We start from the raw sequence: 26,091 nt of genomic DNA, 5'->3' as shown, positions 1-26,091 counted from the left end.
GGAAGGAGTCGAAACCATGAATAGACCAATAACAAGATCTGAAGTTCAGGTAGCAATTAAGAGCCTACTACACAAAAAAAGCTCAGGTCCAGAAGGGTTCACAGCCTAATTCTACCAGACACACAAAGAGGAACTGTTATCATTCCTTCTGAAACAATTCCACATAATCCAAAAAGAGGGGAGGGAATCCTTCCCAAATCATTTTATGAGACCAACATCATTCTGATACCAAAACCCGGCAGAGACTCAACAAGAAAAGAAAACTTCAGGCCAATATCCATGATGAACATAGACACAAAAATCTTCAATAAAATATTGGCAAGCTGACTTCAACAGCACATTAAAAAGCTTATCCACTATGCTCAAGTAGGATTCATCCCAGGATGCAAGACTGGTTCAACATATACAAGTCTGTAAATGTAATTCACTGCATAAACAGAAACAAAAACCAAAACCACATGATTATCTCAATTGATGCAGAGAAGGCCATTGACAAAATTCAACAGCCGTTTATGCTAAAAACCCTCAATAAACTCGTTATTGACGGAACGTATCTCAAAATAATAAAAGCTAATTACGACAAACCAACAGCCAGTATCATACTGAATGGGCAAAAACTGGAGGCATTCCCTTTGAAATCTGGCACTAGACAAGGATGCCTTCCCTCACCACTCCTATTCAATATAGTACTGGAAGTTCTAGCCAGAGCAATCAGGCAAGAAAAAGAAATAAAGGGTATTCAAATACGAAAGGAGGAAGCCAAATTGTCTCTCTTTGCAGACGACATGATAGTATATCTAGAAGACTCCATCGTCTCAGCCCAAAACCTCTTGAAACTGATAAGCAACTTCAGCAAAGTCTCAGGATACAAAATCAATGTGCAAAAATCACAAGCATTCCTATACACCAATAACAGACTTAAAGAGAGCCAAATCAAGAACAAACTGCCATTCACAATTGCTACAAAGAGAATAAAATACCTAGGAATACAACTAACAAGGAACGTAAAGGACCTCTTCAAGGAGAGCTACAAACCACTGCTCAACGAACTCAGAGAGGACATAAACACATGGAGAAACATTCCATGTTCATGGTTAGGAAGAATCAGTATCGTGAAAATGGCCATACTGACCAAAGTAATTTACAGACTCAACGCTATCCCCATCAAGCTACCAATGACCTTCTTCACAGAACTGGAAAATGCCATTTTAAATTTCATATGGAACCAAAAGAGACCCGCATAGCCAAGTCAATTCTAAGTAAAAAGAACACAGCGGGAGGCATCACACTACTGATCTTCAGACTATACTACAAGGGTACAGTAATCAAAACAGCATGGTACTGGTACCAAAACAGAGATATAGACCATTGGAACAGAACAGAGGCATTGGAGGCAACACAACATATCTACAACCATACAATCTTTGATAAACCTGACAAAAACTGATGAGCTATGTACAGAAAGCAGAAACTGGACCCCTTCCTGACACCTTACACTAAAATTAACTCCACTTGGATTAAAGACTTAAACATAAGACCTAACACCATAAAAATCCTACAAGAAAATCTAGGCAAAACCATTCAGGACATAGGAGTAGGCAAGGACTTCATGACCAAAACACCAAAAGCATTGGCAATAAAAGCCAAAATAGACAAATGGGAACTAATCAAACTCCACAGCCTCTGCACTGCAGAGAAACACTCATTAGAGTGAATCAGCAACCAACAGAACAGGAAAAAACTTTTGCAGTTTACCCATCTGACAAAGGGCTGATATCCAGAATTTACAAAGAACTCAAACAGATTTACAAGAACAAAACAAACAAGGCCATTCAAAAGTGGGCAAAGGATATGAACAGACAGTTTACAAAAGAAGACATACATGAGGCCAACAAACATATGAAAAAATGCTCATCATCACTGGTCATTAGAGAAATGCAAATCAAAACTACATTGAGATACCATCTCATGCCAGTTAGAATGGTGATCATTAAAAAATCTGGAGACAACAGATGCTGGGGAGGATGTGGAGAAATAGGAACACTTTTACACTGCTGGTGGGAGTGTAAATTGGTTCAACCATTGTGGAAGACAGTGTGGCGATTTCTCAAGGACCTGGAAATAGAAATTCCATTTGACCCAGCAATCCCATTACTGGGTATATATCCAAAGGACTATAAATCATTCTACTATAAGGACATATGCACATGAATGTTCATTGCAGCACTGTTTACAATAGCAAAGACCTGGAATCAGCCCAAATGACCATCGATGATAGACTGGACAGGGAAAATGTGGCACATATACACCATGGAATATTATGCAGCAATCAAAAACGATGAGTTTTTGTCCTTTGTAGGGACATGGATGAACCTGGAGACCATCATTCTCAGCAAACTGACACAAGAATAGAAAATGAAATACCGCATGTTCTCACTCATAGGTGGGTGTTGGACAATGAGAACACATGGACACAGGGGAGGGAGCACTACACACTGGGGTCTGTTGTGGGGAATAGGGGAGGGACAGCGGGGGGTGGGGAGTTGGGGAGAGATAGCATGGGGAGAAATGCCAGATATAGGTGAAGGGGAGGAAGGCAGCAAATCACACTGCCACTTGTGTACCACTGCAACTATCTTGCATGTTCTTCACATGTACCCCAAAACCTAAAATGCAATTAAAAAAGGGAAAAAAAAAGAATAAATAAGACCAACTACTTGATAGCACAACAGGTGACTATAGTCAATAATAATTTTACATTTTAAAATAACTTTAAAATGCAGTTGGATTGTCTGCAAATCGATAGTTCTGGATAACCCATTCTTCATGAGGTGTTTATTTCATATTGCACACCTGTATCAAAGCATTTCTTGAACTCCATAAATATATATGCCTTCTATGTACCCACAGACATTTATTTTAAAATTTTAAAAAGTTATGTTTATACTATAATGTAGTTTATTAAATGTACAACAGCATTAGGTCTTTTAGAAAAGAATATACATACTTTAACTGAAAATGCTTTATTGCTAAAAAATGTTAGTAGGTATCTGAGCCTTCAGAGAGTAATAATATTTTTGCTGGTGAAGGGTCTTGCCTCGATGAAAATGGCTGCTGACTTATCAGAGGGTGGTTGCTGAATATTGGAGTGACTGTGGAAGTTTCTTACAATAAGACCACAGTGAAGTTTGCTTCTCCAATTGGCTCCTCTTTTCACAAGAGATTTATATAACAGGCAATGCTCTTTGATAGCAGTTTACCCATAACACTTTAATCAAAATTGGATACAGTCCTTTCAAATACTGCTACTACATTTTCAACAAAGTTTATGTATTAGGTTGGTGCAAAAGTAACTGTGGTTTTGCCATTGAAAATAATGGCAAAACGCAATTACTTTTGCACCAACCTGATATTCCAAAATCCTTGGTTGTTATTTCAGAAGTGCTTGTAATATCTTCACCAGGAGTAGATTTCATCTCAAAAAAACTTACTTCCATTGCTTATCTATAAGGAGCAACTCATCATCTGTTCAAACTTTATTAATATTATGAGAATGCAGAAATTTAGTCACATCTTCAGGCTTCATATATCTTATTCTAGTTTATTACAATTTCTACCACATTTGAAGTTACTTCCTCCAATGAAGTATCACATCCCTTAAAGTCATCAGTGAGAGTTAAAATCAACTTCTTTCAACCTTTTCTTGTTTTTGATCTTTTGACCTTCTCTTATGAATTGCAAATGTTCTTAATGACATCTAGAATGGTGAATCCTTCTCAGAAAGTTTTCAATTTACATTGCCTAGATCTATCAGAGGAATCACTATCTGTGGCAGCTAAGGCCTTACAAAGTGATTTCGTAAATAATATGTCTTGAGAGTCAAAATATTCTCTTCGATCCACGGGTTGCAGAATGAATGTTGTGTTAGTAGGCATGAAATATTAATCTTCTATACATCTCCAACAGAGCTCTTGGGTGACTAGCTGCATTTTCAATGAGCAGTAACATTTTGAAAGGAATTTTCTTCTGAGTAATAGTTCTCAACAATGGGTTTTAAATATTCAGCAAACCATGCTGTAATCAGATGTGCTGTCATCCAGGTTTTGTTCCATATATAGAGCACAGAGTAGATGTAACATTCTTAAGCGCCCTAGGATTTTCAGAATGGTAAGCAGGCATTAGCTCCAACTTAAAGTCACCAGCTGCATTTGCACCTAACAAGAGAGTCAACTTGTCCTTTAGAGCTTTGAAACCAGTCAAATCTTTAGCTATGAATGTCTTAGATAGCATCTTCTTCCAATACTGTGTAAGACTGTTTTATCTACATAGAAAATTTGTTGTTTCGTGTAGCCACCTTTATAAGTTATCTGAGGTAGATATTCTAGATAACTTACTGCAGTTTCTACATCAGCATGGTACTTTTATGTTGGGCTTCTTTCCTTAAATCTTATAAACTAACCTCTGCAATTTGAAACGTTTATTCTGCAGCTTCCTTACCTCTGTCAGCCTTCACTGAATTGAAGAGAGTTAAGGCCTTACTCTGAAGTGGGCTTTGGCTTAAGGAAATATGGCTGGTTTAATCTTCTCTGCAGACTGCTAAACCCTTCATATCAGCAACAAGCCTGTTTTGCTTTCTTATCATTCATGTGTTCACTGGAGTATCACTTTTAATTTCCTTCAAGAGCTTTTCCTTTGCATTTACAACTTAGCTAACTGTTGCAAGAGGCCTATCTTTTGGTCTATCTCAGCTTTTGACATGCCTTCCTCACTATGCCTAATCATTTTCAGCTTTTTATTTAAAGTGAGAGATGTGTAACTCTTCCTTTCAGTTGGACACTTACATGCTATTGTAGGGTTATTATAGATATGCTCTCAGTTTTGTTACATCTCAAGGAATAAGGAAGCTTGGGGAGAGTGAGAGAGATGGGGAACAGTTAGAACTGTTGGCAGAATAGTCAGAATGCACACATTTATTAAGTTCCTTCCTTATCTTATATGGGTGTGATTTTTGGTGCCTGGAACATTACAATGGTAACATCAAAGATCAGCAATCAGAGATAAACGTAACAGATAAAATAATAATGAAAAAGTTTGCAATATTGAGAGAATTACCAGAATACTACATAGAGACACAAAGTGAGCACATGCTATGGAAAAAGTGGTGCTAATAGACTTGTTTAACTCAAGGTTGCCACAAACGTTCAATTTTAAAAAAATGGTATATCTGCCAAGTGCAATAAGGTTAAGTGCCAAAAAATAAGATGTGTTGGTATTTTTTTTTAATTGTTTAAATTTGAAATATTTACATCATGCCTTCTAGGAACTTTGGCTTCTGACTTTTTTCCTGAGCAGTCTTTTTAATTGATTTATTTTTTATTTTTTAGAGACGGAGTCTTACCATGTTGCCCAGGCTGAACTTAAATTCCTGGGCTCAAGCCATCCTCTTACCTCAGCCTCCCCAGTAACTAAGACTACAGTTGCCTGCTACCCAAGCTGGGCCTGAGTGTTTTATAGTAAGTAACTTTTCCAGACTTAAACTTTGATGTTTTGTTGCTGATATCTTTGCTATTTTAGTTTGTTTTTGTTGTGTTAAATCTGGCTATTTTAGTGCTTGTTCCATTGTCTGCACAGCTTTGCATTCAGCTAATGTTTGGCACAGTATTTGTTCTTAAATAGCTTGAGCCTCTGTGTGTGCCTTGGGGAGCATTACATGAACATGCAAAGTTCAGCTAGCTCCCAATTTTATCTTGGCTTTCACTTTCATCTTGACTCGCTTAGATCTCCTCTTTTGTGTGTGTATAGTTTTTTAATCAACCAGGAAGAGCTTATCTAGCCCTTCTATGGCCCTCTCATGCTCATAATCTCCTCATTTTGTTTCTGGCTGGACATTGCTTATGTGAAATAAGATTGAAGCCTCAGGTTTTCAGTGTTATGGGGTTTGTTTCCTTTCAAGTTTGCTGCTTACTGTCAATGCTGTCATGGATTTTTGCCCACTGACCTAAATTTAGTCAATTTCCTTTGTCAGAAAAGTTGATAGTTTCTTTTGCCAGATCCTTAGGGGTAAAAATAACATTCTTGTTGAAAAAAATAGGAGGTAGGGTGCAAGAAGAAGGGTACAAGTGGTGGTGGAATGAGAATGACCCTAGAGGCAAAAGCCACAGATCATCACTGTTTTTACCTTAATAAATAAGTTAAAAATCTTTGTAATAAATGGCTCTCAACTGAATTTTTGTCTGTGGCCAATTTCCATTGCCTCCAAAATGATTATTTTAGACAATTTTGTTGAATTTTGTACTTTTATGGGGCAAGCATATTTGTAGACCTTTTCACCTTTCTGTAGCCATAAAGTTTGCTCACTCTTAGATTTCTTCACTATCCTAGAATGTGATTTCTATCCTTCAGATTACCATCTGATTCAAAATGGCTGCTACAGCTCAGATACCACATTAAAGGTCCAGGTCAAAAAACAGAGGGTTAAAATATAAAACTGGTGCCTCTGCCTGCTGATTCAGGTCTTTTTAAGGAGGCTTTTTATTTGTCCACACAACACTTTTGCTTACATATTACTGGCCAAAACCTAATCATATGGCCATTACTAGGTTTATGGTATATTGGGAAATTTTAGTTTTTAATTTGTTTGCCGTACAAATAGAATCAGAGTGGCCAAGTGCAGTGGTTCACACCTGTCATACCAGCACACCGGGAAGCCAAGGCAGGAGGATCACTTGAGCCCAGCAGTTCAAGACCAGCCTGGGCAAGATAAAGAGATTCCATTTCTACTATAAATGTGTGTGTGTGTGTATACACTATATATACTATAGCATAAAATAGTCTCCATATATAGCTGATTCTCTATATATGCAATACTATATATAAAGAATTATACAATATATAATTATACAATCATACATTATATGTATAATTATATATAATGTAATTATATATAATTATATATAATGTAAACAGATTTATTTTGGCTTGCAGTTCTGCAAGCTGTACAGGAAACATGGTGCAAGCATCTGCTTCTAGTGAGGGCCTCAGGAAGCTTACAGTCATGGTGGACAGTGAAGGAGGGGCTGGAGTGTCACATGGTGAGAAATGAAGCAAGTGAGAGGGAAGAGGTCCCAGACTCTTTTAAACAGTAAGATTTCAAATGTATAATTATATATAATATATGATTGTATAATTATATATATACTATAGAAAGAGAAATCTATAAATTACTTTAGGCAGTATGGTCACTTTCACGATATTAATTCTTCCTAACCATGAGCATGGAATGTCTATATACATATACACATACATATATATATATATATGTATATATATATATATATATATATATATATATAGAGAGAGAGAGAGAGAGAGAGAGAGAGGGAGAGAATCAGCTTTCTTAGGAAAAAGAAGAGAACAGCTATTGAGTGGCAACTGACATCTCTACCACATTATCTTTCAGTTTCAGCTCAAGTACTATGGTTCTCTTCCTGAAACATTCAATCTCTCATAAGTTATCTCAGCCAATAAAACACTTACCTTTATTCTGTAGAATTCATTTGGTATTTATCACATTCTTCTTTGCTTGCCTTCTTGACTTTTTTATCCAACTATATAATAAGGTTTCTGAGTGTGGCATTTATTTTTATACCTCTTTAGAGCTGCATACTGTGTCTAGCACACTGTGGATATAGTTGAAGCTTAATAAACTTTTAAAAATTATTTTAACACATTATCAAAAATAAGTAATCGCAAAATGACAGAGCTAGGAGGGAATCAAAGCAAACTTCACCTCTCCCTGCACCACCCTACCTTGTCCTCTCCTCAGTGTTTTTCTAGAATTGATCCAGCTTGTCAAAGTCACCCGGTAGTCCATATGTTTTAGGCATGCCATTGGTAACTTTTTTCAGGAATACTTTTCTTCATGTGAAACTTTCTTTTCAACTTTACTTTGTGGGCTTCATGACTATATTAGGCCATTGTGCATTGCTATAAAGAAATGCATGAGGCTGGGCAATTTAAAAAGAAAACAGATTTATTTTGGCTTGCAGTTCTGCAGGCTGTACAGGAAACATGGTGCAAGCATCTGCTTCTAGTGAGGGCCTCAGGAAGCTTACAGTCATGGTGGACAGTGAAGGAGGGGCTGGAGTGTCACATGGTGAGAAATGAAGCAAGTGAGAGGGAAGAGGTCCCAGACTCTTTTAAACAGTAAGATTTCATATGAATTATTACAGTGAGAACTTACTCATTATTGTAAGGAAATCACCAAGTCATTTATGTGGGATGTGCCCCAAAGACCTAAACACCTCCCACCAGGCATCGCCCCCAACACTGGGTATCTCATTTCTGCTTGAGATGAGGAGGGGCCAACATCCAAACTATATCAATGACCGAGCTACAGCTTCTCAGAACTATAGATGGCTCTCAGTGAAGCAGGAATTGGTAGTCATCCAGCTTTCCTGGGCAGAAGTCCATACTACAAACTATGTTTGCTAAAATTGGAAAGAATTATCTGGATTCAGCAGAAAAGAAAACTACCTGGACAGACAGCAGAATCTGAAGTTCAAATTGCCTTTTCTGGCTTGAGCAGCTTCCTGAACCTCACTGCCAGTCAGGATGAGCTTTGTATATTCCATTAACTCTAGACACTTGATTTCCTCGGTGTACTAATCTAGGAAGAGTCAGACTGGATTCTTCTCCTCAGACTACATTTTTAAAAAGATGAAGAAAATTAAGAAATGGGCATCTGTTTCTTAGTTACCTGAAAGCATATTCTACAGTCCAAGAGAAGAAGAACATGAAAGAAATTATTTTAATAACCTCATACATTTATTTCTGACCCCAATATATTCTTTGTTGAGATTGTAGCTGTTTCTTAGAAGTTATGGAAAGGCTATAATTTAGTTTTCTGAAGATTTCATGCTAGAGTTAATTTCACTGTGGCCCTCACAGATTCATATATTTATCTGCAAAGTTTTTTTTCCTTTCTGCCATTCATTCCAAGTAACAAAAGCTAACCAGGTTAAGGCATTGAAGGTAAAGGCTCCCTCAAAGACAAGAAAAATAACTATATATATATTAAACATACTGATTTGTACACACACACATGCGAATACACCTGGGGCATCTCATTATTTAATTTGATACTATATTTATTTATTATGACTATCAGATGAAAGTGGTGGCTTAGAAATGTAGCGTTTGTGGTGTTGCCAAAGAAAACAGTGACTCCTGAGTTCAGAGGTTTTGTAAACTGGGCTGTCCTATCTGGCTCAACTAAGACTGGACTATTTGAAATATAAGAAGATTATTTTTTGCTAATCTAGACCATAGAAGGAGAACTTGTAAAATAATTTTCAAGTAAACACTTTTTAAGTGTTTTTAGGCTTTGGTTTCCTCACCTGTAAAATGAGAGAGTTGGATCAGCATATCTCAGAAGCCTATTTCAGCTCCATGGTTTTAGAGCCTTACATGATCAACTGACTAAAATAGACAGGGCAGACTGACATTATGCTGAATGTGATGAAATTTCTCATACCCTTAGTAAGACTTTCCTGTCTAAAATAACACAATCACATTGAACACTGATTACATTACATTGCCTATCCCTCCCCATTTCCTCATAAATGTGGGTTGCCACAAGTAATTTTCCTAAGGTTTGAACTGTAGTTTGGTTAAATTCTTAGTGACTCATTTGCATGCCGTATCATTATCTCATTTTGTTTATTGCTCACTTAATCAGGTGCCTCTACAGAATGGCAGTCTTCAGAATGTAAAAAGCAAATTGTTAGTAACGGCAGGAAGTAAAAAACGGGTTCATTGTGCTCAGCTTTGCCAACTTAATATAGCAGAAACTATAGTCAGTTTCCTGGGGGGGCACCTATCATAACCTGGTAAAGTATTGACTCTCCCTCATAACTTAATCACTTGCTTTCATTCTCAATATATATGAAGCAATAACAACATCAATATCATCTCCCCCCCAGGCTATAACAACATCCACGCCTTGCATTTTCTGATTATTTCAGACCTCCCTTCTCTCTACCTCCTCTTTCGCAAGAACATTGTGACTTCCTTTTAAATTAAAAAAGATAAGAAATCTTAATGGCTTCATTTTCTCTGTCTACTTTTACTCACATCTCTCACTGATATCAAACTATTCCCAAAAGTTGCATTTTTCCTTTTAAAGAGAAGAGGTATGTTCACAACCTCCTTTTAAAGAGAAGAGGTATGTTCACAATCTTCTTTTAAAGACATCCTTCCAACTATCCAACAATTCGACAAATAAATATTTATTAAGCATCTACAGTGTCCTAAGCACCAGGGATGCTAAAACAAATAAAGCATGCTCCAATATAGAGCTCCCTATCTAGGGGGATTGATAGGTATGCAAATCGACACATACAAATAGTTGGTAAAAGGGATATATCAGAGGTAAATTGTATTATTCAGAGTTCTCCAGAGAAACAGAACCAATAGGATATACACAGATATATAAGAGGAGACTTAATATGAAAATTGGTTCAGGTGATTATAGCAGTCAAGAATTGCATGATATGGTGTCTGCAAGCTTCAGAGCCAAAAATACCAGTGGTATAATTCAGTCTGACTCTGAAAGCCTGAGAAGTAGGAGAACTGAATGCCTGAGAACCAAGAAGTATGGGGGTTCCTGGTGAAAATCTGAGTTCAAATGCCTTAGAACCAGGAATTATAATATGCAAAAGCAGGAGAAAATGGATGACCCAGATCACAAAGAGAGAAAGAGAGAATTTGCCCTTTCTCAAACTTTTGTTCTATTTGGCTAGGCTCTCAATGGATTGAATGATGCTTGCTAATATTGGTTAGAGTGATCTTATTTACTCAGTCATCAATTCAAATGCTAATCTCTTCTTAAAACACCCTCAAATAAACAAATCATGTTTTTCCAGCTATCCGGGCATCCCTTAGGTCTGTCAAGTTGACACAAGAGATCAACCACCACAAAATTACTGGACATATGGGAGCAAGTAGATGAGAAGTGCCTAAATAAGATAGGGCAGTAGGACAGAGTCAAAGAAAGATTTTCAGAGGAGAAAATATCAGCAGTGGGTATTGAAGGACAACTGTGAATTAGGCATTGAAGTGAAAGAAATGGGCATTCTGAGCAGTAGCCCGAAACTCCATGCCAGGAGGTGAGCAGAACCTTGGATCAGGGGAGGAATTGCAAATGGCTAAGGATTGTTGGAAAAACAGAGTCAGAATAGGGATAAAGGGGAATGTGAAAAAATAACTAGGACAAGGTAGACAGAGTCCAGTAAACTGCATTGTGGAGTTTCAATTTTATTCTAAAGACTCTAGACACTGGAATAGAGGAAAGTTTGTAGAAATAAATGCCCACATGAGAAGTGCGGATAGATCTAAAATCGACACTCTATCATCAAAATTGAAAGAGCTAGAGGAGGAAGATCAAAAAGACTCAAAAGCTAGTGGAAGACAAGAAATAACTAAGATCAGAGCAGAACTGAAGGAGACAGAGACACAAAAACCCTTCAAAAAACTCAATAAATCCAGAAGCTGTTTTTTTTTAACAGATCAACAAAATAGACAGACCACTAGCCAGATTAATAAAAAAGAAAAGAATAAAAAAGAGAAGAATCGAATAGCTGCAATAAAAAACGATAAAGGGGATATCACCACCAATTCCGCATAAATACAAACTACCATCAGAGATTATTACAAACAACTCTATGCACCTAAACCAGTAAACCTGGAAGAAATGGATAATTCCTGGACACTTGCACCCTTCCAAGCCTAAACCAGGAAGAAGTTGAAACCCTGAATAGACCAATAACCTCAAGGTCTGAAGTTGAGGTAGCAATTAATAACCTGCTAACCAAAACAAGTCAGGTCCCAAAGGGTTCACAGCAGAATTATACCAGACAGACAAAGAGGAGCTGGTAAAACTCCTTCTGAAACTATTCCAAAGAATACGAAAAGAGGGAATCCTTCCCAAATCATTTTATGAGACCAACATCATCCTGATATGAAAACCCAGCAGATATTCAACAAAAAAAGAAAACTTCAGGTCAATATTCATGATGAATATAGATGCAAAAATCTTCAATAAAATACTGGCAAACCAATTGCAACAGTACATCAAAAAGCCTATCTATCATAATCAAGTACACTTCATCCCAGGGATGCAAGGCTGGTTCAACATACACAAGTCGATAAATGTAATCCATCACAAAAACAGAACCAAAGAAAAAAACCACATGATTATCTCAATAGATGCAGAGAAGGCCTTTGGCAAAATTCAACATCCCTTTATGCTAAAAACTCTCAATAAACTAGGTATTGATGGAACACATCTCAAAATAATAAAAGCTATTTATGACAAATATACAGCCATATTATACTGAATGGGCAAAAACTGGAAGCATTCTTTTTGAAATCTGGCACTACACAAGGATGCCCTGTCTCACCACTCCTATTCAATATAGTATTGGAAGTTCTAGCTAGAGCAATCAGGCAAGAAAAAGAAATAAAGGTTATTCACTTAGGAAAGGTGGAAGTCAAACTCTGTCTATTTGCAGATGACATGATTGTATATTTAAAAGAGCCCATCATCTCAGCCCAAAATCTCCTAAACTGATGAGCAACTTCAGCAGTCTCAGGATACAAAATCAGTGTGCAGAAATCACAAGCATTCCTATACACCAGTAACTGACTAACAGAGAGCCAAATCAAGAGCAAACTCCCATTCACAATTGCTACAAAGAGAATAAAATACCTAGGAATACAACTAACAAAGGATGTAAAGGACCTCTTCAAGGAGAACTACAAACCACTGCTCAACGATATAAGAGAGGACACAAACAGATGGAAAAACATTTCATGCTTATGGTTAGGAAGAATCAATATTATGAAAATGGCCATACTGCCCAAAGTAATTTGTAGATTCTATCCTATCCCCATCAAGCTACCAATGACCTTCTTCACAGAACTGGAAAAAACCACCTTATACGTTATATGGAACCAAAAGAGAGCCCACATAGCCAAGACAATCCTAAGCAAAAAGAATAAGCTGGAGACTTCAAATTATATTACAAGGCTACAGTAATCAAAACAGCATGGTACTGGTACAAAACAGAGATATAAACCGATGGAACAGAACAGAGGCCTCAGAGGAAACGCCACACATCTACAACCATCTGATCTTTGACAAACCTGACAAAAACAAGCAATGGGGAAAGGATTCCCTGTTTAATAAATGGTGTTGGGAAAACTGGCTAGCCATGTGCAGAAAGCAGAAAGTGGACCCTTTCCTGACACTTTATGCTAAAATTAACTCCAGATGGATTAAAGACTTGACCATAAGACCTAACACCATAAAAACCCTCAAAGAAAACCTAGGCAAAACCATACAGGACATAGGCATAGACAAGGACTTCATGACTAAAACACCAAAAGCATTGGCAACAAAAGCCAAAATAGACAAATGGGATCTAATTAAACTCCAGAGCTTTTGTACAGCAAAAGAAACAATCATCTTTGGGAGGCCGAGGCAGGTGGATCACGAGGTCAAGAGATCAAGACCATCCTGGTCAACATGGTGAAACCCCGTCTCTACTAAAAATACAAAAAATTAGCTGGGCATAGTGGCACATGCCCATAATCCCAGCTACTCAGGAGGCTGAGGCAGGAGAATTGCCTGAACCCAGGAGGTAGAGGTTGCGGGGAGCTGAGAGTAACTCCAGCCTGAGTAACAAGAGTGAAACTCCATCGAAAGAAAGAAAGAAAAAGAAAGAGAGAGAGAGAGAGAGAGAGAGAGAGAGAGAGAGAGAGAGAGAAAGAAAAGAAAGAAAGAAAGAAAGAAAGAAAGAAAGAAAGAAAGAAAGAAAGAAAGAAAGAAAGAAAGAAAGAAAGAAACAACCATTAGAGTGAACTGGCAACCAAAAGAATGACAAAAAATTTTTGCAATCTACCTATCTGACAAAGGGCCAACATCCAGAATCTACAAAGAACTAAAACAGATTTACAATAAAAAAAAAATCCCACTCAAAAGTGGGTGAAGGACATGAAAAGACACTTTTGAAAAGACATATATGAGGCCAACAAACATAAGAAAAAATGCTCATCATCACTGGTCATTAGAGAAATGCAAATCAAAACAACGTTGAGATACCATCTCATGCCAGTTAGAATGGTGATCATTAAAAAATCTGGAGACAACAGATGCTGGAGAGGATGTAGAGAAATAGGAACACTTTTACACTGTTAGTGGGAGTGTAAATTGGTTCAGCCATTGTGGAAGACAGTGTGGTGATTCCTTAAGGATCTAGAAATAAAAATACAATTTGACCCAGCAATCCCATTACTGGGAATATACCCAAGGATTATAAATCATTCTGTTATAAAGACACACGCACACATATGTTCATTGTGGCACTGTTTACAATAGCAAAGACCTGGAACCAACCCAAATGCCCATCAGTGTTAGACTGAACAAGGAAAATGTGGCACATATACACCATGAAATACTATGCAATCATAAAAATGACTTCGTGTCCTTTGTAGGGACATGGATGAACCTGGAAGCCATCATTCTCAGCAAACTGACAAAAGAACATAAAATCAAACATCGCATATTCTCACTCATAGGTGGGTGTTGAACCGTGAGAACACATGGACAGGGAGGGGAGCATCACGCACTGGGGTCTGTTGGGGAGGTGGGGGAGGGGCAGTGGAGGGGTGGGGAGGTTAGGGAGACATAAAACATGGGGAGAAATGCCAGATATAGGTGAGGGGGGATGGAGGCAGCAAACCACCTTGCCATGTATGTACCTGTGCAACAGTCCTGCATGATCTGCACATGTACTCCAGAACCTAAAGTACAATTAAGAAACAAAGAAAAAAAGATTCTAGACACTGGAGAAATAAGAAAATATTCAAAATAAGACAATGATTTGACTAAATTTGCATTTTAGGAGTCTCACACTGAATTCGATATAAAGGCCAGATACAAAGGCAGAGCTAGGCATATAATAGGCCCCTAGAAAGTATTTGTTGAGTGAATGAATGGTTTCAGGATATGAATGGATTGATATAGGCATATCTGAAGGCAGAGAGTCCTAGTGATGACTGTTGCAATAATTATTTAAATTAATAATGCTGAGGATGGGGAGAAGAAAATGTATTTGAAAGCAATTAAGGAGGTATAATTGATAGAGATCTTGATGATTTTTATATAGGTGGGAAAAAAGAAAATAAGGAATGCAACATGAACACCAAGTTTTTACATTAAAAAACTAGATAGAGAAGGCTAGGACACTTCTTTAGGTAGAAGACACAGAAGGTAAAACAAATAATGGTGAAGATGATGGAGCTAAATCACTTAAATTTGGACAAGTTGGATTTGAGATGTGGTAGAAATATACAGTTGAATGTTAAAATCAGGAACACAGGATATAAGTATGACTTGAAGATATAGATTTGAGAATTAACACTGAATAAACAAGTCCCGCAGAGCAGAAAAGATCAATCATGTAACTTGAGTAAAATAAATAGAGGATCCGAGTGGGAGTAACGTCAGCAAGATGGCTGCGTCCACTCTCTCTCACAGAAATACTAACTGGCAAATATCCACAGACAAGAATAACTTTGTGAAAATCCCTCAGCCAAGGGTGAAGTGTAAGAATCCCATTGGCCCACTGAGACTGAGGAAAGCTACATTATAGGGGAAAACAAGAGTTTCACTTTGACCAAATTGCTCCTTCTCCAGGCAGACAATGCCACACCAAGAGGTTTTCCTTGGGTCTACTCTTTCATCAGTAGAAAAAAATGGCCTAAGGCAGACATTCAGCTTCCTCAGCATTCCACATCACTTCCAGGAGGCTCATTTATTTCTTTCTGCCTGGGACACATAAAGGGAATTGGCAGGGCTAGACCACCTGAGGCCCATTATGAACAAAAAAGAGGGTCAAGTTCACAGTGACCAGCAGTGGCACCACATCTCTGCCAATGGGATTGCTCAAACACAGAGTTCAGAAGACAAATGCTGCCAAGGTTGTGGAAAAAAGGAATGTTTTTACATGGTTGTTAGGAGTGTAAATTAGTTAAACCATGGTGGAAGACAGTGTAGTGATTCCTTAAAGATCTAGCGACAGAAATGCCATTTGACCCAGCAATCCCACTACTAAGTATATGCCCAAAGGAATATAAATCATTTTATTATAAAGACACATGCATGCATATGTTCATCACAACATTATTTACAACAGCAAAGACATGGAATCAACCCAAATGCCTATCAGTGATAGACTGGATAAAGAAAATGTGGCACACACACACCATGGAATACTATGTAGCCATAAAGAGGAACAAAATCATGTCATTTGCAGGGACATGGATGAAGCTGGAAGCTGTTATCCTCAGCAAACTAATGCAGGGACAGAGAACCAACCACTGTATATTCTCACTTATAAGTGGGAGCTGAATGATGAGAAAATATGGACAAATGGTGGGGAACTACACACAGTAGGGCCTAACAGGGGTGAGGTTAGGGGGAAGGAAAGCATTAGGAAGAGTTTGCTGCACAGATCAACTATTCACCCAGGTATTAAGCCCATAAGGATGCTGGGCTTAATACCTGGGTGAATAGTTGATCTGTGCAGCAAACCACCATGGCACACTTTTACCTGTGTAATAAACCTGCACATTCTGCATATGTACTCCGGAACTTAAAATAAAAGTTGAAGGAAAAAAGTCCTAGAATAAAGCCAAGAAAATATCTGTCTTGACATTGGCCTTGGCAGAGAATTCCTGGCTAAGTCCTCAAAAATAATTACAACAAAATCAAAAATTGACAAGTGGGACCTAATTAAACCAAAGAGCTTCTGCACAGCAAAAGTAACTGCAAACAGAGTAAACAGATGATGGATTGGATAAAGAAAATGTGGTATGTATAAATCATTGAATACTATACAACCATAAAAAAGAACAGAATAATGTCCTTTGCAGCAACATGAATACAGCTGGATGCCAATACCCTAAGTGAATTACCACAGAAACAGAAAATCAAATACCAGATGTTTTTACATATTAATGGGGGCTAACCATTGGGTACATGTGGACATAAAGATGCGAACAATACACACTGGGAACTACAAGAGGGGAAAGGAAAGAGAGGGCAAGTGTTGAAAAACTACCTATTGTTAGGTACTATGTCCACTACTTGTGTGACAGGTTCAATCCTACTCCAAACCTCAGTATGACACAATATACCCTTGTAACAAACCTGCTTATGTACTCCCTGAATCTAAAATAAAAGTTGAAAAAATATGTCAGTTACTGACAGATGAATATGACATGTTCTCACTCATATGTCAGAGCTAAAAAAAAACAAAATGGATTTCACAAAGAAATGGATTTCACAAATTAGAGAGTAAACTGGTGGTTACCAGAGGCCCAGAAAGGGAAGGGAGTGGGAGATGAAGGGAGGAAAGAAAAAGGGAATATAAATATACATACTACCACTGAACTGTACAATTAAAAGGGTAAAGACAGTAAATTATATTTGTATATTTAACCTCAATGAAAAAATTTAAAAAAATTAAAAGCTTCATACAGAAAATAAAACCAAAATGAAAAGGCAACCTATGGATTCAGAGAAAATATTTGCAAACCATATATATGATGAGAGACTAATATCCAAAATGTATAAGGAACTCATGCAACTCAGTAGTTATAATGGTAATAATTTGATTTAAAAATGGTCAAAAGACCTATGCAGACATTTTTCCAAAGAAGACATATAAATGGTCAACAGGTATGTGAACAGGTGCTCAACATCACTAATCATCAGGAACATTCAAATCAAAGTCATCATAAGTTAACATCTCACACTTGTTATTGAAAAGTAAGAGATAACTTATTAGGAGGTTGTAGATAAAAGGGAGTCTTTGTGCATTGATGTTGGGAGTATAAGTTGGTACTGATGTTATTTATAACAGTATAGGAGTTTCTTAAAATATTAAAAACATAACTACCATATGAGCTAGTAATTTTATTTCTGGGTATATATCTGAAGGAAACAAAATCCATATGTTGAAAAGATATCTTCACTCCCATGTTCACTGTAGCATTATTAGAATAACCACAACACAAAAACAACCAAAGTAGCCATTGATAAATGAATAAAGAAAATGTTATGAACATATGTATACAAACATACATACTATTATATACAACATGTATAATATACATGTATTATATACAATATGTATAATATTACTCTATATATAGGATGTAATATATATAATATATACATATGTATAATAATGTTATATATATATACTATCTGTAGTGAGTATATGTGTGTATATACAATGTAATGTTATTCAGGCATGAAATAGAAGGAAATCCTGCCATTTGCAACAGCATAGATGAACCTGGAGCACCTTATGCTAACTGAAATAAGTCAGCCAGAGCAAGACAAATATTGTCAGTAGAATGGAGGTTGCCAGAGTCTGGAGTATGGGAGGAATGAGGAGATGTTGGTCAAAAGGTACAAATAGCCAATTATAGAGAATAAGTTCTAGGAATATAATGCACAACATGGTAACTATAGCTAATAGGGCTGTATTGTGTAATTGAAATTTTTAAGAGTACATCTTAAATTCTCTCAATACAAAACATAATATTGGTAAAATGTGAGATGATGAATGTGTTAACTAACTTGAATGTGGTAACCATTTGACAATATATACATATATCAAAATGTATGCAATTTTGTCAATTAAATTATACCTCATTAAATCTGGAAACAAACAAATAGAAAAAAAGAGGGCCCAAGATGGAGACGTGAAGAATGCCAGCCATTCTGATGAATTTTCCTACTTTCCCATTGATTATAAATTGTTTTCCTGTCTGTTGAATTATCTAAAGCATGCTGATAAAAATTTGGTTTTTGAATGCCAATTTCATAAGCCTAACCAGCATTAAAACACAAAAGAATAAAAATGGATGAATATGATGGTGAACTCTATGTATGAGTAGGAAGATAATGACTGTGGTGGAAGATCCAAGTAAGAAAACTGATGAAAAGGAAGATGGCTAAAAGATATCCTGGCTACAAAACTCAAGGGTAACTCAAGCTTCAGTTATCAGTAATTCCAGTTGTCAGACTGGAATTATGCCTGAAGCTTAGCAAGACAGAGTATCGCTGAGAACTTAGACTATGAATTGGCTAAGAAGCCAAACAATGAAAGAGATTGGATTTATAAAATTAACTGTTCTAAAATTTTGCCTTGTTTAGGTGGATGTAATGACTTAGCTGGATATCAAGATTACTTTATCAAGATGACATTTCTCAGTCTATAGAAAGGCAGATTTCTCTATAACATGGCTAAATAAGAAAACCACAGGCTAATAAAGTTCTTCAGAGGCTATGGAATATGAAAACACAATTGTGACCCAAAAGTAAGTTTAGTTCCATGCACATTTGTGACACTATTTTACCAGAAGATAAACATATCCAGATATCCTTTTATTTGAGAGGGGCCTCATGGCTTTGATACAGCATGCATATATATGCCTAGAGTTTTACACCTGTAGATTGAAGAGATTTCTTCAAATTTATATCATTTTGCTTGCTACTAAAAATTATTACCACTTGTTATTTTCTCAATTGGAATAAAAAATAATTACCCACCATCACTCCTATCTTATCCAGTAATATTTGAAAGACTAATTAACTTTTCCTATGTTTTTTCCCCTTTCTTTTGAGACATATGATTTCAAGCCATTTGGAATGTCATATTTGTATTCATTCCACCATTCTGGAATCATTTTTGTTTTTGTCAGCTTGAATTTCTCCAAGGACCCAATCCTACTTGTACCACCAAAATTTGAATAGTTCTTTGCTACAGATTGACAAATATTAAAAATAGAAAAAAGATTAAAATCCAATTCAATGTAATACGCTTCAGTCATCTAAAACCTAGAATTTTAGCTCTGAGTATTTTATTGCTGAATTGTGTTTCACTTTGCTGACCATAACATTTTTTTCTTTTTCAGACAGAGTCTTGCTCTGTTGCCCAGGCTGGAGTGCAGTGGCATGATCTCAGCTCACTGCAGCTTATGCCTCCCAGATTCAAGCAATTCTCCCACTTCAGCATCTGAGTAGCTGGGACTACAGGTACACACTACTGCACCTGGTTAATCTTTATATTTTTAATATTGATGGGATATCATTATGTTGGCCAGGCTGGTCTTGAATTCCTGACCTCAAGTGATCTGCCTGTCTCAGCCTCCCACAGTACTGGGATTACAGGTTTGAGCCATCATGCCAGCCTGTAACATTTTATTCTAGTCAATCAGTCTTGAAAAATAAAGTCTTGTTTTCCATGGTACCTAAACAAACTGATATGGTTTGGCTCTGTGTCCCCACCCAAATCTCTTCTTGAACTGTAATCTCCATGATCCCCACATATTGAGGGAAGGACCTATGGACAAGTGATTGGATCATGGGGGCTGTTTCCCCATGCTGTTCTTGTGTTAGTGATGGAGTTCTCATGAGAGCTGATGGTTTTATAAGTGTATGGATGATCATTCTTCACAGCACTCTCCCTCCTGCTGTCTTGTGAAGAAGGTGCCTGGTTCCCCTTCACCTTCTACCATGATTATAAGTTTCCTGAGGCCTCTCTGGCCTCACGGAACTGTGAATCAATTAAACCTCTTTCCTTTATAAATTACCCAGTCTCAGGTATTTCTTGATGGCAGTGCAAAAACTGACTAATATGACTAATACACCAACCTCTTTGATATCAATTTTGTGTTAAGAATAAAAAAAAATAAGGCAGAAAATTGAGATAGACATATTGAAATTTAAAGAATATAACTGGGTTTGAAACAATGTTTTAGGTAAAAATATTTCCAATGAAAAATTTTTTCATAATGAATGTGGAGTGGTGGGGAAATTTTGAAGGTGTTGAGAAGTTATTTTAAAAAAGGAAAAGTTGTAAGAGTGAAAAGAAATAGTGTGGTTCTATCTACTGGTTGAGAAACGTTGAGAGAGCAGTTTTAATAAAACTTGTTCCATTGTCTCTTACTGCCAAGTCTTTCTAAAAGACCCAGTTCAAAGCTTTAATTCCCTTTTATTCCATCCTCTTCCTTCCACATTGTCCTTTTCTTCTCTTTCTCCCCTTCACTTTCCTTCTTTCTTTTCTTCTTTCTGTTCTCCCTCATCACAGAGTTTTGCAATAAGTGATTCAAAAAACTTGCCAGTATGCATACAAGGGTAAGAAATAAATAAAGGAAAGGGTAAATATGGGTTAGAATAACTGGGAACCATGCCAAATAAATTCCATATTTAATGCAGTTTAATTCACTTCAGCAATAATTTATAAAGTACCACCTACATGCAAGACATCCTAGTAAGCACTAGGGACACAAAGATGATATTTAACATACTGTCTTAAAGGAGTTTATATTCAAGTATATTTAATTCAGAAATCTGGTGACTGTTTTTACTGGAGAAAATTGTCAATTTTCCATTTTTCACCTAAGATTTAGTAAAGAGTTTATATAGCAGCATTTGAGGAGTAAATAACTAAGATCTAGCAAGGATGATTGTTTGCTATTCTGTTGTCTAGGACAATAAGTATTTATCAGTGGAGCTCTTTAATGTACCTAGTGCAACCTTGACATTTTAGACTCTAAAATTATACCATTATTTAATTTTATCCACCTACAAACAGGAACATAACAACTGGACTAAACTGGAAGCTCCAAGATGATTTTACTTTGTTTGGGTAGCTTTCCACTGAACCATAGAGTTAGTTAGTCATTATGGCAGTGCTAGTCAGGGTTTTCTATTCTAAGAGTTATCTTTCCGCAGCTCTCCCTTCTTTCCTTCCTTCTTTCCATTTCTTTCTTAAGCATCTATTGACTGCTACAAACGAGACACTACACTCCAGTAGTGCTCCCTTACTCTGCTCTTACTATCAACAAGCAAACATTTCAAGGGCCACCCATGACAACTGAAGGCATAAAGTGTATGAATTATGTAAGTTTCATAGTGTCTGGTAGTTTCCATATATAATTTTTAGATTTCATTTTTTAAATCAAAATATGAACTTTGTTTGAGAAGTCAAAGACAATGACATAAAAACGTTAACAATGAAGTATGCATGGCCGGTACAGTGAAACTGCGAATGCCTCATTAAAAAAAAAAAAAAAATTAACAACGCTCTACATCCTCATTTCCTGCTCTACAAAGATAAATTCTTTTCAATACTTTTAGCTCTTTCTTTTGTAATTTATTTCTGTATCTCTAACATACCTATATTTTGCTTAATTAATCTTTTAATTACTTTTTTTTAGTCTTAGGTATTATCTAATAATCCTAACTGTGGATGGCAAGTCTTCAGCTCTCTTTTATCCCTACTCCCTACCACCTTTGTAGTTATATAATGAGTCAAGGTGTAGACCTTACTAGTGGAGCCTGAGTAAAAGTTGGCTGGGCGATGTGTTATGTATTAGAAATCACAGACTTGCTTCTTATTCTCTCAGCCTATCTTTTTGCTTTTGTCATTGCTACAACAAATAAATATGTATCAAAATGTAGCCCACTGAAGTTTGTTTCCATGCCTTTATTGCTTTCTAGTTTGGATCGTATCTGCTGCTCTCTGTGGGACACCTTTGGAAATGTGTTCAGCCATATCATGCATCCATTGCAAAAATTAACTTCCCTAGGACAACTCATCTAATGGAGGGGAGGACTGGCAGACAGATGTTCCCTTCTTCTGTTTCTTGGTCTGACCCAACCCTGAAGTTCAGTCTGCATATTATTTTAGAAGACCTCTGTGGGACAAAGCCACAATTGTCTATGGTGGTAGCTAGTTTAACAATACATTGCCTTTTTCGTTTCTCTGGTTTCACCCCTTCCAGGCTCCCTCTCACATTCCCCAAAAAAGCTACCTCCATGCAGGTTCTTACTCTAGGCTCTGATTTCTGGGAAACCCAGACTACTACAAAGACTTTTGGGAAAGATGATTAAAAGGAGAGAAATGTACAAGGAGAAAGTTCTGCCCTTTCTCATCACTTTTGAACATGATCTTGAGGATATCATGCTAGGTGCTATAAAAAAAAGAAGCCAGAGAATCACAAAAGAGGGGGCATCCACAAAGAATCCCAAGGAAGGATTGCTGAAATTGCTAAAATGCCTAATTAACAAATTCCAGGACTGCCTTCTTTCACATTTCTTGTTATGTGAAATAATAGTGCTTTAAAAATGTTACCTAGGAATTTCTTAATTGCAACTGAAAGCATTCATGACACACATTGCAATCTTCCTTGGCTTTAGGCCTGTCCTGGTGGGGATGGAAAACAACTTCTTCTTATGTCCTAACCTTTGCACATATTATTCCTTGTACTGGAAATGGCCTCCTGATTTCTTCCTTTTCTCCCTGTTTGCTCCTTTCCTTGGCTGTCTAATTCTCATTTTTCTTCAAGATTCAACTCAAGTTCCACATTTAGTTTGAATTAAATGCCCCTTCTCCTTCTTGCCTCATACCCTTGCATACCTTCCTCAGAACACCTTACACAGTGTCTTATAATTTGCTATGTGCCTTTCTGTCTCTAAGTTGTAATATTTAAGCTGTAATATTCCATCTAAATCGTAGTATTCCTAAAGACAGAAACTCTATTTCCAGGGCTTAGTACAATGCCTAAACTTTTAATGATATATTTACTGAATGATTAGGTGTGGCTAGGAGGGGAGATGCTGGCAGAATGGTAATATAGACAAACCATAGGTTGGACTCAGAGTCAAGGTCATTTGATCTAACACCCCTATTTCATAGAAAACAAAACAAGTTGCATATCAATAATAAAGAATTTCTACTGTATAAAAATTGCTAAAATATTCTATGAAACAAATGGATGAGATTAAGCAATTTTTATGATTCTTTCCAAACAATTTAAAAAATAACTTACTTCTTCTTAAAAAAATTTAATGCCAGATACAGGTAGAGAAAGTCCTTGAGTCAAGGTTTCTTGACAGTCTTCTTAAAATGTCTCCTTTGTCAGAGCTCCATGGATACATGAATAGGTGTCATTATTGAGGTTGACCAAAACTTCTAGCCCAAGACCCCTGTTAGCAAAATTTCTGGGTAAATAAATTTTCCAAAAAACAAGTAGTGAGTTAGTTATCAAGCTTTTATTTCTCAAACCTGCCATTCTACATTCTTTTCTGTGATGCTATGGCTGGGACCCTACAGACCACATTGCTGCTTTGCCTGCCTGCTCTGTGATAAGCTGCGGATAGAGGAGACTAGAGAGTCTGAAAGGCAGAAGGAAAGACAGGGTCATGCTCCTTTCTGTTGGTTTTCTGTTAGGATCACTATCAGCAGTGGTTTTACACCTCAGTAGCAGTGGCTGCCAAGTGTTTATTTCAGTTCCCAATTTTTTTCTCCATAATCTGATACTCAGGCCCTCTTTCTCACAGATGCCTGCACCAGCTCCACTGGTACTTTCCTTTGAGCTCCTGAGCCATCAGCATCAGCCAGACAGCATGTCTTCCTCAGAATTCTGGGTCTCAGCTCTGTGGGACCATCCTTTTTCCAAGCTCTTTGTTCTAATAACCCTGGTCATTTCTGTTTGTCATCCCAGCCCTAGGGCCAGCAGTTGAATTCTGCAGTTACTACTTTTGTTACCACAGTGTTCTTTCTTTCCTTTTTCTAGTCCTCCACCACCTGTTTAACTGAATCCCTATATAAAGTTGTCTCTATTAAAATAACTGGCATGACATTTATTTTCTTAACTAGAATCATAGTATGAGACATATGAATCTATATTGAAACATATGTACATAGTTATTTAAGTTTATTTTTATATGTTAATAGAAAGCAAACGTCTTAATATCTGTAAGTAATTTTTTCTTTATGGTAAATCAGTGTAAACTCTCATGAGCTACTTGAAAACCAGGATTGCTATGGGTTGGATGTAGTTTGTCCACACCAAAACTCCTGTTGAAATTTGATATCTAACGTGGTGATGTTGAGAGGTTGGGGCCCAGTAGGAGGAGATTGGGCCATGGGGGGTAGATGCATCCTAAATATATTAATGTCTTCCATGGGGGTGAGTGAGATCTCACTCTCTCTTGACAATGGATTCATTTCTGTGAGAGCAGGCTCTTATAAAGTGTCTGGCTTCCTTGGTTTCTTTCTTGATTATTCTCTTGCCATGTGATCTTTTTGCACACACCGACTCTTCTGCTTTGCCATGAGTGGAAGCAGCATGAGGTACTCACCAGATGCAGCTACTCAATCTTAGACTTTCTAAGTAGGTCTATTATAAACCAAATAAATCTTGTTTTTAAAATAAATGTTCAGTCTCAGTTATTCTGTTTTAGCAACACAAAATGGACTAAGGGATAATTTTATTAATTCGTGTGTTCCTTAACCATAGTAGGTTGTTGATTGAATTAATTAGAATTCCTGGATAAAATACCAAAGAAAGACTAACTCATGAAGCCATGACTATGTCAGCAGGAATTTAGTCTTTTTGGTTGCAAAGCAGATGATCATTTATGATAAAAATAAATTGGGGCATTTTCTGTAACATCATCATTAAGTTTTAGAATTAATTTGGAAAATATGTTTATTTATGACTCAGAGAAGTTGAACTTAGAGTCAAATTTCTGGCCATTAGGGGCTGAAATGTGCCAAGGTCATAAAAACATGACCATTCATTACATGCCTAATGTGTACCTGGCATGGTGCTATTTGGCATCTATTATCTCTAATTTTTCCCCAAATCTTATTTTGAGTAATACAGTATTCATTTTACAAATTACGAAACAGCCTATGAAAGTCTAAGTAAACTGCTCAGGATTACATAGCTAGTTAGGAGCTAAGTAAGATGTGATTTAAAACCAAGGTTTTTTATTTCTAAGACTATTTTATTTTTCCATGTCTTCTTAGGGCTTAAGAGTTGGCCTTGCTAACTGAGATAGAGATGTACAATCTTGTACTTCATATTTTCATATCTAATACCACTTGAACTTAGTGTTAGAGAAGTAATCGCTTTAAAACAGCTTAAGACAAAGTC

General features: G+C 36.8%; 1 protein-coding gene across 29 annotated transcripts in view; it reads left to right on the top strand.

Annotated features, from left to right (window-relative positions):
- Window positions 1-26,091, top strand: part of LOC128929808 (uncharacterized) — a 399,873-nt gene that overhangs the window by 215,850 nt on the left and 157,932 nt on the right. For 23 of the 29 annotated variants that reach the window (XR_013527641.1, XR_013527645.1, XR_013527647.1 and 20 more), the window contains 4 exons: window positions 5,385-5,513; window positions 8,049-8,205; window positions 19,295-19,458; window positions 20,056-20,176. The gene's annotated coding sequence lies outside the window, so the exon portion shown is untranslated. Of the gene's footprint in view, window positions 1-2,359; window positions 2,444-5,384; window positions 5,514-6,984; window positions 7,261-8,048; window positions 8,206-19,294; window positions 19,459-20,055; window positions 20,177-26,091 lie in introns of those variants that run through there. The other 6 variants (XR_013527625.1, XR_013527626.1, XR_013527627.1 and 3 more) reach the window with 6 other exon arrangements.

Source organism: Callithrix jacchus, chromosome 15, assembly GCF_049354715.1.
Source record: "Callithrix jacchus isolate 240 chromosome 15, calJac240_pri, whole genome shotgun sequence".
Lineage (NCBI taxonomy): Eukaryota > Metazoa > Chordata > Mammalia > Primates > Cebidae > Callithrix > Callithrix jacchus.
Note: the sequence above shows the minus strand (reverse complement) of the source record. Positions and strands in the feature narration are given on the sequence as shown.